Source organism: Hyperoodon ampullatus (genome assembly GCF_949752795.1).
Source record: "Hyperoodon ampullatus genome assembly, chromosome: 7".
In the NCBI taxonomy this organism is placed as follows: domain Eukaryota; kingdom Metazoa; phylum Chordata; class Mammalia; order Artiodactyla; family Ziphiidae; genus Hyperoodon; species Hyperoodon ampullatus.
Window position 1 is genome coordinate 77,146,782 of NC_136920.1, and position 12,697 is coordinate 77,159,478.

General features: G+C 42.7%; 2 pseudogenes across 2 annotated transcripts in view; one reads left to right on the forward strand and one right to left on the reverse strand.

Annotated features, from left to right (window-relative positions):
- The window catches only part of LOC307056583 (centrosomal protein of 78 kDa-like), a 170,850-nt pseudogene extending 162,676 nt beyond the window's left edge, over nucleotides 1-8,174 (reverse strand). Inside the window, exons 1-3 of the transcript in view lie at nucleotides 8,109-8,174; nucleotides 6,779-7,182; nucleotides 3,298-3,470 (exon numbers count right to left, since the gene is read on the reverse strand). The product of the transcript in view is annotated as a centrosomal protein of 78 kDa-like (transcript). The remainder of the gene's footprint in view (nucleotides 1-3,297; nucleotides 3,471-6,778; nucleotides 7,183-8,108) is intronic.
- LOC307055613 (centrosomal protein of 78 kDa-like) overlaps nucleotides 1-12,697 on the forward strand; it is a 591,539-nt pseudogene that overhangs the window by 349,507 nt on the left and 229,335 nt on the right. The gene's annotated exons all lie outside the window — the stretch shown is intronic.

Genomic DNA, 12,697 nt, shown 5'->3' on the forward strand with positions numbered 1-12,697 from the left:
AGACAATGAAGATGAGTGAGGTAGCTGGTTTTGACACTAGAGGCTGAGAAAACCATCAGCTCATAATTGTAAGAAGTCTGAAGTCGGAGGAAAAGAATCAAGAGGAAATAGTGGTAAGTGCCAGGAGCTTCTGGAAACTACATCAGAGATGAAGACTCCAGGATTGTTGAGCTTTCTAAGAGTCCCAATAACTCAGAAAAAAACAGAGGGCTTAAAACTGAATCCTGGGATATATGTATGCATATAGCTGATTCACTTTGTTACACAGCAGAAACTAACACAAAACTGTAAAGCAATTATACTCCAATAAAGGTGTAAAAAAAAAAACCAAAAAAACTGACGCCTGCAAAGTAACAGTTGTTAGGACAAACAGTAAAGAATTTTAAGAAAAATAATCACATGCCTGTCCCAACAGAGAAATATCCTAAGCTCCATCTCACCATTTCTCCGATTGGCCTTTCACAAAATACAGTCCCATCAGCTGAATATAGGTTTGTCAAGTAACTGTGAGTAAGACTGAATTAAACAAAAATAAATCAATTCCTTCCTCCAAAACTTTTCAGAGTATATAATGAAACAAAGTGAAACTTGAATTTCATGTCGGGATGTAGAGTACAGCTCTTCCCAAATGCTTCTGTCTTGTAACTACATTAACATCATCTAAAACCAGTGTTCTGCAGGACAGAGATGGTGAAACGCTGCTCTCATCATGTAAGATATCAAGTCTTTCTGAAAATCCATTCTTCCTTCTGCCCTTTCTCCTGTTGTCCCTGTCACCTGGAATGTCTGTCCTAAGCTCCACCTGCCAAAACCCTACCCATTTTTAGGATCCAAGAGATAATAAAAGGCTTACATTACTGAAAGGCAGAGAAAGAAATCCCTTCCTAGGGATCTACATTTCCTTCCTAGGGAAAAGAAAAATTGTAAAGTATACCACAGTGACCTTAAGTCTGTGAATGTAACTATGTTGTGTTACTTTGAGTTCTGTAAAAGTCAATGTGCTACAATATACATGGATATGAATGTTTGATCTCTTACAAGTAGAACCTGCTGATAACTTTCATCATGAGCGAGGTTAATGATTAAGGGAGCCATTGTATTTGGCTCAGCCCTTATAACTAGGGAATATTAAAATTGGAAAGGTCCCTAGATATTAGCAAATCTATCCACCTCATATTCTAAGTAAGGAAACTGAGACCTTCATAGATTGGATACTTACATTAACAAAGGAAAAGGATATAAGATTGGCAGACCTACCTTTTAGATTAAGAATTTTGAGATTTTTATAGACTACTAGGACATTATGTCCACTGATATTGAGACAATGTGTTTCTTAGTCATCATTTCCTATTGCACTGACCAAGCGAGGTGGCAGTCAGTAGTTGTACAAAGGGAAAAAGAAAACTTTAGAAACTCCCAATTTATATACACAGGGAAATTCATCATTCATGTTATTTAAGCTAACTGGATGCAGTTTATCAGCTACATTGAGGAATGGTGAAGTGAAGTGTCTTTACAATTAACATGTTAGTTTGTGTCATGACCTCCCTGTTGTTCAAGTGAGTTAACGGTTAGCACTCAACTAGGCACTTAAGAGTCCATTATAAATCTGGACTAAACATTTATTTGTGGCATCTTTATTCTTCTTTGGTGCCCTTAGGCAGAATTAGCCCTCTTATGTTTTGATAAATTCAAGTATTAAACAGGGCTAAGGTTTCACAAGTTCTTTGGCCTAAACATGGGGGTAAGGGAGACCAATGAGCTGGAGTACTTCTAGATTTAAGAATGGTCAGATTGAGGAAGAAGAGTCTTATGCCAGAGGTGAAAGAAGACTGATTATAATTACCTATTTTTAAAAATTCCAACTCTTTTCAATGTTCTAAAGTGATCAGGAAGTACATGGGTATGCTAGGAAGTAAGGGAGTCAAGCAAGAATATTCTCTAAGAGTTTGTGGATGGCAATGAAGAGGAAAGGAAGATAGAGACAATCCTGGAAAAGGTTTTGGTTGGCCATAATAATGAAGTCAGAAGGAGAAGAAGAAGAAGAAGAAGGACACATGCAATGGGAAAGAGAAAGCAAGAATAGAGAAGCAAAAGGGAGAGTAGAAAAATGAGACAAATTTGGAGAAGGAAATGAGGAAGAAAACTGGGTGAAAGAAGGAAGCACTGATGGTAGACCACCTGACACTCAAACATTAACACGATGCACATTTAAGATGTGTCATCAATGGCCACGGTCATTACCCTCAAATAGTTTACAGTATGTGTTTCAGAGACATTTATAAATTGAAAATGCCATTAAAATAAGTGCCAGGGTATAAGTATTCATGGAATTGTATGGGAGAATAAAAAGTCCCCCGTCAAAGAGCCTTCTGAGACATCGGAAAAAAAGGAAAAACCTAAAAAGCATAAGACTCTTCCTATTTTCATTTCCAATGATACATCCCAATCTTGATGATCAATCAGCGATTTAAATATCAACTATAAACACAGTATTTTATGAGCTGCTATGCAGTATACTATACTAGAGCAATAGAACAGAGAGGACCTCAAACCCTCTGTTCCCTCAAATTCAAAGGCAGGCTTCCTGACCTCTCCAGACCACTACTGGACACAGGGAACACACACTAATGTTTCAGGACCCCAACCAGCAGTCACCTGCTTAGTGATTACTTCCATGACACACCCTCACTAACACCACTGACTTTCCTGCTCCTACGGGACATGACATATATTTCCTATTTTAACACATACCACAGTGCATTATGATTGCAGGCAGATGTTCTAACAACTTAAAAGAGAATGATGACTTTTTTGCTCTTTACATCTTGTTATTTCCCTACTCATAATATTTCTTGAAGAGAAACCATAAAAATATGAACAAACACAAAAAACAGATAATATACAAAACGTGTGCTTTGCACCTTAACACAAACTTAAGTAAAATTAGTTCTGACAGTATCCGGCATGACAAACTTCCATGGTACAAATGAGAATGGACCAAGGTTTGAGCAGGTACAGGAGACAATCCACGCATGAACAACACCAAGGAAAGGTAGACAGGAAGTAACGTGGTGTGTAGGAAATCACGAGACCAGTCTGATGGGAAGAGACTTAAACAAGACTGAAACTCACTTTCTAAACCTCCATCTCCAATTGGACAATTCACAAGACACAGGTGCACCAAAGTGGCCAAATATTCAATCCCTTTAATGGGGAGGAACAGTTTAAAATTTTATTGCTTTAGTTTGCCCAAAAGCAACTATCAAATGTTGGCAGGACACAATGAAGGCTTACCTTTGTTAACATAGTTAAGTCTCTCTCTCTCACAACTAGCCCACTTGGCTCCATGTTCCTTAGTGCACCCGATGCACTTACACAGCATTGATGAGCTTTACACAACTGGAAGGTCACATCTTTATTTCTTATTGCAGGAACACAACATCTGGAAACTTTATTTCTATCGGAAGCTAAAGCAAAATTATTGTAAAATGAGTCATTTAAACCATACATTTTATCACCGTTAAAAAGCATCTGCTCTGTGCTAAGGATTAGAAATGACTCCTGTCCTTAAAGCCTCATTAAGGAGGAAGATCTAGAAACTCAAAATTTCAATCACATGAGATAAAGAACCATAACCTTTAAGCACAGAAGTGCCTATGGAGGCCAAAAGTTATATCTAAGTGATGGCTTCATGATAACCCTGAAGTACAGTCTAGAAAGATGAGGCTATGCAGAGTTGGAGTAGGAGGTGCATTAACTGCACAGGGAGCACCTGTGCAAAGACACTCAAGCCTGACACCTGCTGGGCACTGTAAATACTGCAGGGGGGGATGACTAAAGACCAGGGGTCCAAGTGTGAGAAGAGACAGAAATGAAAATAGAGATGCTGGCCCAAGCAAGCCTGGGAGAGAGCATGGCTTGTATCCCACAGGTGATGAGGCCTGGGGCTACCACTGGCTGAGTAAGGGTGCCTCCGCTGATTAGAAAAAGGCGCCCCGCTGCTGAAGGACCAATTAGATAAAGGGAGTGATCACAAAAAGCTCCCCTTCCTCAGGGCCAAAGAGCCCCAGGAGGCTTGGCAAAGCACAGTTCAGACTACAGGCCTCTGTGCAGAGCACACGCTGGGCGGCTAGTATGCACTAACTCTGTGTGGGCAAGCCATTAGCAGCATTATTTTGGGTTTTTTTTTTTTTTTTTTTTGTGGTATGCGGGCCTCTCACTGTTGTGGCCTCTCCCGTTGCGGAGCACAGGCTCTGGACACGCAGGCCGAGCGGCCTAGCCGCTCCGCGGCATGTGGGATCTTCCCGGACCGGGGCACGAACCCGTGTCCGCTGTATCGGCAGGCGGACTCTCAACCACTGCGCCACCAGGGAAGCCCAGCAGCATTATTTTAAGCACATCTTTTTCTGTTAGAAGATCACTTAACCCGAGGAGGCAGATGAACTTAGAGGAACTGAACCCAGGGGCCGTGAAACCACCCAGGAGTTTCTGCCATAGTCTGGGCAAAATGTAATATGGATGAAGAAGCAAATTTAGGAGGAGGCCAAAATTTACAAGCTAGACCCACTGGATGAAAGTCATAAAGAAAGTTCAGTGAAGGAATTCTGAAGAGAATGGGCTCTGCATTTTTCTTACAATCAATGTAAAATATTAGGCAAAATTAAGTACAGTGGCTGTTAAGGTCCCTTCCAGCTCTAATTTCTTTTGATTTCTAACTTATTACTCTGGTTAAGTAAAGTCCCTTCAGAGGTACAGAACAGTTCTTATACCTGAATGGGACGCAAAGAATCATCTGACTTCTCTTCACCAGGGGATGAGGTGAACTGTCCTTGCAGAAGAGGTAACACATGGTGAGAACCCCAGATCCTAGAAAAGGGCCAGGCACACGATAAGTATTCAGCTTTTTGAAAACAAATGAACAATCATTTCCTCTCCTAGATCCTCACACCCTTTCTCTGCTGGCTGCTTTCTTTCAGCTTATAAACTTCCTCAATATACCCACTTAAAAAGCCCTCAGACCTATGATTCTTTGGATCTTCTTGTGGGTAACCTAAGTCTCTACCATGCCTTCAAACACCTGTCCTCCCAAAAAGCCCAGATCTGTACCTTGGGTCCAGACCCGTCTACCAGGCCCCTCTAAAGCACTGAAGATGAAGTAAGATCCTCTCCCCACCCCCAATCCCTTCCCACTGTGCTCTGTATCTCTCAAAAAGATGCAGCTGTAAACTGTCACCCACGCTTGCTGCCCTCCCTTTTCTAACTGGTCACCAGGCCCCACCCATTCTCTCTCAGATCTGCAAAAGCCAGTCCAACCTTTTATAACTTAAGTGGGAACCTTAGATTACAATTCACCCTGCACCCAATCAAGTGCCTTGCACATGGAGGTCCGAGTAAGTCTCTAAACCAGAAGTCCATCTCACTGTTCTTTAGGGTTTCCCACAGCCTTCAGGATAAACATCTAAACTTCTGACAGGACAAACAAGGCCCCGCTCTGTTGGACCCCACTAGGTTTCCAGTATCAACTCACATTTCTTTCCCAAACCCTGAGTTCCAGTCCTATACCTTAGTTTTGCCATATTTTCTTATATTTCTCAAACTTTGACACACACTGCTCCCTCCTGCCACCCCAGGAGCTTCTACATATCCTTAGAAAGGATGGCACCTCCTCCAAGAAGCCTACCCTGAACTTTGCCTTCCAAGATTCTGTGCTCTGCAAAGGGGAAAGGTGGGGGAGGGATACATTAGGACTTTGGGATTAACATAGACACACGACTCTACATCAAATAGATCATCAACAAGGACCTAGTGCATAGCACACGGAACGCTACTCCATAGCCTGGAACAAACTGTACGGGAAAAGAATCTGAAAAGGAATGGATATATGTATAACGGAATCACTTTACTGTACACCTGAAACTAACACAATATTGTAAATCAACTATCCTCCAATATAAAATAAAAATTAAATTAAAGAAAAAAGAGATTCTGTGCTCTATAGCACCAGAACTCACTTCTTCCAGAGCACTGACTACTGTGCTTGTGTTTACTTGCTGCCCAGTAGAAGGAAAGATTACCTAGGGCAGAAGCATCGTCTCCAGCAGCCCTTGGTTCTGACAACTCATTCAAGAGCCAGGCTACTTTACACACATAACCTGCTTAATTAATTCTAAGAACCCACAGAAAGAGTGGTTATTAATGTCATTTGACAAGTGTGGGGATTGTAGTGCAAAAGAAACCTGCCCAGGCCACAGACAGCATAAGCCCTGGAATTCAAACCCTAGGCTGCCTTCACACCAGTGCTCTTTCCACTATATGATACGACTACTGAAAAACAAATTTTTTTTTCCTGAGCCCTGTTTTAATGGAAAGGAAATGAAGCTGGGATATATCCATTTCCTAATCGCTTTGGTGTGTACCAGGCAAAGTCATTCAACAGACCAGGTAACATCTGTGCAACAATTAACGATGCTCCAAACTGTGCTAAGTGTTCTACCTTGTAGAGTCTAGAAGCATTAACACAGTGCATCCTTGTAACCGCCACAGAGACTGGGTCCTATTAAGCCCACGCTGCAGATGAGAACACTGAGACCTTGAAGCCTTAAGGCACTCGGCCGGGGTCACCGAGCTGGCAGGAGTCCTAGGCCGCACGCCCCGTCTAGTGCACGCACACCCGGTCACTGGGCGCTGGTTCTAGTGCCCACCCTCCACCTTGCACCATTTAAAACCCCGCTTCTCAGCGCCCACACGAGGGGCCCTGGAAGCGGGAAGTACAAACCTGTCTCAACAAGCCGTGGCTGGAAGAAGCTCTGAATACAGATCAGGGGCAGCGGGTGCTCAGGAGCGGCGCCCAGTGCACCCCGCGGAGGCGGTCGGCCTTAAGTCCAGCAGGCCCTCCTGTAGGGAAGCGCGCACGGAGGGCAGAGGCACCGAGTCCTGCAGCGCGCACAGATCCTCAGAGCGCGGAAAGATATCGGCCACGCTGTCCCGGCGCAGCTTCACCAAGTGATCATGGCCCGAGCGCGGCCTCGGGGACGCTGGCTGCGGACACGATGCCCACACCCGCCTGGGGGCCCCGGCTCGCCTTCCGGCCCCTCGGGCGCCCACCGCCCGGCGGCTGCGGCCCCGCAGCGTGCGCAGGACCGGCGTCGCAGCCAGAAGACATAGGGCCACGGGCCCCAGCTACGCCAACCCCCCCATGCCGCGCTCCGGAGTCCCCGCACGGCCTGGTGTTGGCGCACGCATCTACGCCCTCCACGCCGCGGGGCTGCCGTTTAAGTCAGCGGGCGGGACCGTGGGGGCGGGGCTCGAGGACGTCAGCACGCTCGCCGTGCGTCGCGTCCGCATGCAGCCCTGTCTCCCATGGTGACGCGGCCTGAAGAGTAGGGGCTTGAGCTCTGAGACTAAGGCAGCGCGAAACGTTGGAGGTGTGGAGACTTTGGGGCTTCCAAAAAGCGTTTGCTGACTCATCCAAACAAAAGTGAGACCTGGTTGTATCAACGCATTTGAAAAGTAAACTCCCGTAAGTGTCTGTGCTCCCCCCGCCCAGGAGAGAGCGTGTATTCCGTGAGGGACACACGAAAGGCTGAGTGAACGTCCGCCTGTGGTCCCTTACCTGGTGCACGGGTGTGTGAATTTATGCGGAGAGCTCTTAATTTCTGTAGTTTCTGCTAACTTGACACGGTAGTTGGCAAATGGTGACGTGTTCCATGCATTCAGGACATGATCGTGATTACTAATAATCACTTTGTTTTGTACTGACAACTCCACAGAGAATTTACTACTGAATATCCACTTTACAGAAGAGAAACTGAGGCGTAGGAAGTGAAGTGACCGAGTAAGAGTAAGGACTCAGGCAATTGGTGTTAGTAAATTAACCCTGCAAGGAGGCCGTTAGCCTGCGGTGGCTCTAGTGATGCGGCCGCCTACGTAAAGCAACCAAAATCTAAGCCTGTCAACGCCTCAGGGTGACGCACACCGCTGAGGACAACCAGTCACAAACCACCAACTAGGCTTTAAAGCGATAGCAAGTGAGTCATTTCCTTGCTTTGCTTCTGCCCTTTGAAACTAAAAATCTCTGCAGCTCCTGTGGCTGGAGTGCTCCTCACCACTTCCGCTTTGGCGGTGCCTGAATTGAATCTATTTTTGCTCACGTAAAGTCTTCTTTTAAACATGCCTCAGTTTGTCTTTTAACATTGGCCGTAGAAGTTGGATTTCTGTCCAGTTTCTAGAACAGTGGTCGTCCTCTGGTCAAACCTTAGGCGTTATGCATACAACTTTCCTCTTCTACCACCACCTTCTGGATGCCTCCACCCACTACCAGCTGCCGCGTATCATATCCCCTAGACGTGGTCAGCAATGGCTTTCACATGCAGCGTGCTCACATTATAACATCGCAGACACCCGTCCGTCCTCCAGCCAGCGTGTGAAGTGAAACATTACCATTCCTGTTGAAGAGCCTGCTGTGACCACTTTCCCAAGCACAGCCACTCCCCAGCTGACCCTGGGTAACCACTCTTCTGAACTTGGTCTCCATCACTGCATGGATGTCTTTCTATTTAGGCTACATTTTTAAGTATTCTTAAACCTCATATAGTATTCTACTATGTTTTCTCTTCTTACTTGCTTTTTTTAGTGTTATCTTTGCTAGGTTCATCCATGCTGACACGTAAAGATCTGTCTAGTTCATGTACTTCCCTCACTATGTAGGATTCCCATGTAGGGAAACACAGTAATTTATATGTGCATTTTCCTGTTGATGGACATTTAAGTTGTTTCCAATTTTCAGTATGATTTCTGTTTTAAAAATTTTTGTATACTTTTTAAAGGATACTTTACATTTACAGTTATTACAAAATATTGGCTATATTCCCTGTGTTGTACAATACATGTTTGAGCCTATCGTACACCCAGTAGTTTACATCTCTCACTTCCCCACCCCGTATTGCCCCCTCCTCCCCCTCCGCACTGGCAACCATTAGTTTGTTCTCTATATCTGTGACTCCCCTTCTTTTTGTTATATTCGGTAGATTGCTGTATTTTTTAGATTCCATATATAGGTGATATCCTATGGTGTTTGTTTTTGTTTGACTTATTTCACTTACCACAATGTCCTCCAAGTCCATCTATGTTGCCGCAAATGGCAACATTTCTTTCTTTTTAAAGGCTGAGTAGTATGCCATTGGTTATATGTACCGCATCTTCTTTATCCATTCATCAGTTGATGAGACTTAGGTTGCTTCCATATCTTGGTAATTGTAAATACTGATGCTCCGAATATTGGGGTGCATGTATCTTTTCAAACACATGTTTTTGAAAACACGTGTTTTTGTTCTTTTTGGATTTATACCCAGGAGTGGAGTTGTTAGGTCATATGGTAGTTCTATTTTTAGTTTTTGAGAACCCTCCATACTTTTGTCCACAGAGGCTGCACCAGTTTACATTCCTACCAACGGTGTACCAGGGTTCCGTTTTCTCTAAAAATTGTAAATTTTCTTCCTAGGGGGTAATTGAGATGATAGTTGAATAATAACATAAGATCAGGCAAAGTCTAAAGAAATTTTAGAAAAGCTGGATAGAGTAGGAAAACTTCTGTTCGCTGGCGTCTGAATGTTAGAGAGACACCAAGACATGTGGGCCAAGTTCTGGAGAGAAGGGAAACACAGACGCAAGCTTCACATTTGGTGCAGCTTTTCTCCTTGGGGCATTTGCAGATTCAAATGTTACAGCCTAGGAGCTGAAAAGCCAAAGAGTTCAAAAGACTCTAACGACAGAAGCCAAACGGCAAGAACCGTTTTCCATTGATAAACAGCATTTTAACTATGTAGAAGCAGAAAATGAAAAGAAAGAACTTTGCATTACATTTAATAAAAGTTTAGGGAGATCTTTGTGGCATATTAGTGAACTTATTTGTGGAAATTTAGCCATGTACATTGTGTTGGAGAGGCACCAAGAGTTCAAGAATTCTCACAATTTGAGGACACAGTTGCCTTAAATGTAGACATGGTGGCATCCATTTACATAACAATGATTTGGAGGATGTTGTGTTAGTCAGCTCTTGCTGTGATAATGCTTTGGAACAAGTCACACCAAACTCAGTTACATAAACAAGAATTTATTTTTCTTGGACCTATGGGCTAGCTGCAGTGGCTCTCTTTTAGACCTCTAGATGGCTAGTTTTGCTCCGTGTCCTGGGTCAGTTTGAGGTCTCTCACACACATCTTCCTCTGGAGCCCAACTGTGAGGCCTCAGCTCCCAGGCCCTGTCTTCTCAAAAAGTTCACTGAAACATAAGAGGTGAGCCCAACCGCACAAGCCCATTTAAGGCCTCTTCTGCTCATTTAAGGCCATCATGTCTGCTCATACTTCAGTGGCCAAAACATGTCACAGATCTAAGCTGTATTTAGAATATGTGTATTTGTTTAAAGTTGGGTGCTCTCACAGAAGAATATTGCATTTTGGACAGTGTTAGCTTAGCATTTCCATTGGCATTTGCAAACGTGATAAATGTCGTGTGCACTTTTTCACCTTTGAGAACTTTTTGAAATTGTGGGACAATTTCTATGGGAAAAGAGGAAGGTATATTTTAGAACTCAACTCTAGTTATAGCAGTGTTGGGAGAAGAATTAATGAGATAAGGTCAATACAAATGAAAGATTTGGGATTCACATATTCATAATTAACATTAGCATTCTTCAGAACATTCCTGGAGAATTGTGATGCTTGCTTCACGTGATTTTATCATAAATCATTATAATCTGACCAAGCCACTTCAGTAAAACATACATCATACAGTACATCGCATTTTAGTTTTTCCTACCACTGCACAACTTATCATCAGGCACGAAAGGCTACATATGGTATGGTTCCATTTATGCGAAATGTCCAGCAGTGACACATTCATACACACGGCAAATATTATACATTAGTGGTTGCCAGGGGTTTGGAACAGAGGGAAATAGGAAATGAGTCCTTAAAATGGGTGTAGGTTTCCTCTTGGGGTGATGAAAATGTTTTGCAGCTGGACACTGGTGATAGTTGCACAGCATTGTGACAGTACTAAATTCCACTGAATGGTACAGTGAATTGTAAAATGATCAAAATGGTGAATTTTGTGTTCTGTTCATTTTACTACAATAAAAAGGAGAAAGCATTAGGGAAAGACTTAGAGTTTGGCAAAGTAAGGTGAACTGGTCAAGAAAAAGACAGCTCTACTGTTCAGTTTTCTCTCAGCTCTCCCAGTGCATTAATCCTCAGCAAAAAGTAGCCTGAACTTGTAGATGATACTCATTCAACACAGTGCAGGGAAAAGTAAATAAAATAAAAGCCAACTCTTCTTCTTTAGCACATCTATGAAAGGTTAACTTCCTGCTCAGCCACATGGACATTCATGAAGACGTTTCACTTTAGGTGTCCTCTACTTCAGTACTTTACTCACAGCTCATTCACACATGTAGGCAACAGCATTCCTTAATTTGATGCACTCTGCAGTGCTGGTTGTGATCAGTCTCATGAAAAGAAAGGGAAGGAGGAAAAAGCCTCCACATTGACTTGGTGGTCTTGACGAAATGGATGCAGAAGACAGCTTGAGTGTCAAACTGGAAACTTATTTTCCTTTTCCTTTTCTTTTTATCTTTCCTATCAGGTCTTCTGCCCACTTCCCACCCCCTTCTTTCAAACAGGAGAGACACTAATTAGCTGCTTTTTTGTGTTTGTGCTAAAACAACTATTGTTTTGGGTCTCTTGTTGTTCGGTGAACGTTATTGTTTTTACTGCCAAATGAGCTTCGGTGGTTGATGTAGGGGGTCTCTTGGGAACTTCACTTTTTCCAGTTTAAGTGGAAAAGCTTTTTTGTTTGAATGGGCTTTTACTGGGTGCTTCAAGGTTTGCTCTTGGCTCTTTGATGGGGGACTGGATAACACTGTGTTTCCTTTGAGGTTCTGATAAATAAAGGATCCTATGTCCTCCTGGGCACTTTTTGTTGATTTTGCTGTGTGTCCTCTCTAATAGCCAGATGCAGATTCCAGGAAAATGACATATAAATGAATATAAGTAATCTAATATTTTTAGAATTTGCTTTGGCCATACTCCTACTCCTGGTCTTATTCTACTTGTAGCAGATGGCTTTAAAGAGCATTAGCTATGTATATATTAAATATAATATAAATATACCAATATTAAATATTATATTGATATATAAATGTAATATACTTATAATATACTTATAATATTTATATTAATGTATAACAATTATGTATTATATTAATATATATTTTTGCCTAGCATATATTATATACAAAATATGTGGGTAATGAAGTGTATTTATATGGTTAATATGTTCATAATATTAATATGATATATCCTGTAATATTGATTATAAAACAACTATATCATAATATAGAAATTATAAATATATATTTATAGGGCTTCCCTGGTGGCGCAGTGGTTGAGAGTCCGCCTGCCGATGCAGGGGAAACGGGTTCGTGCCCCGGTCTGGGAGGATCCCACATGCCGCGGAGCGGCTGGGCCCGTGAGCCATGGCTGCTGGGCCTGCGCGTCCGGAGCCTGTGCTCCGCAACGGGAGAGGCCACAGCAGTGAGAGGCCCACATACCACAAAAAAAAAAAAAATATATATATATATATATATATATATATATAATAAATATATAATTATTATTATCTGATATAATACACTATA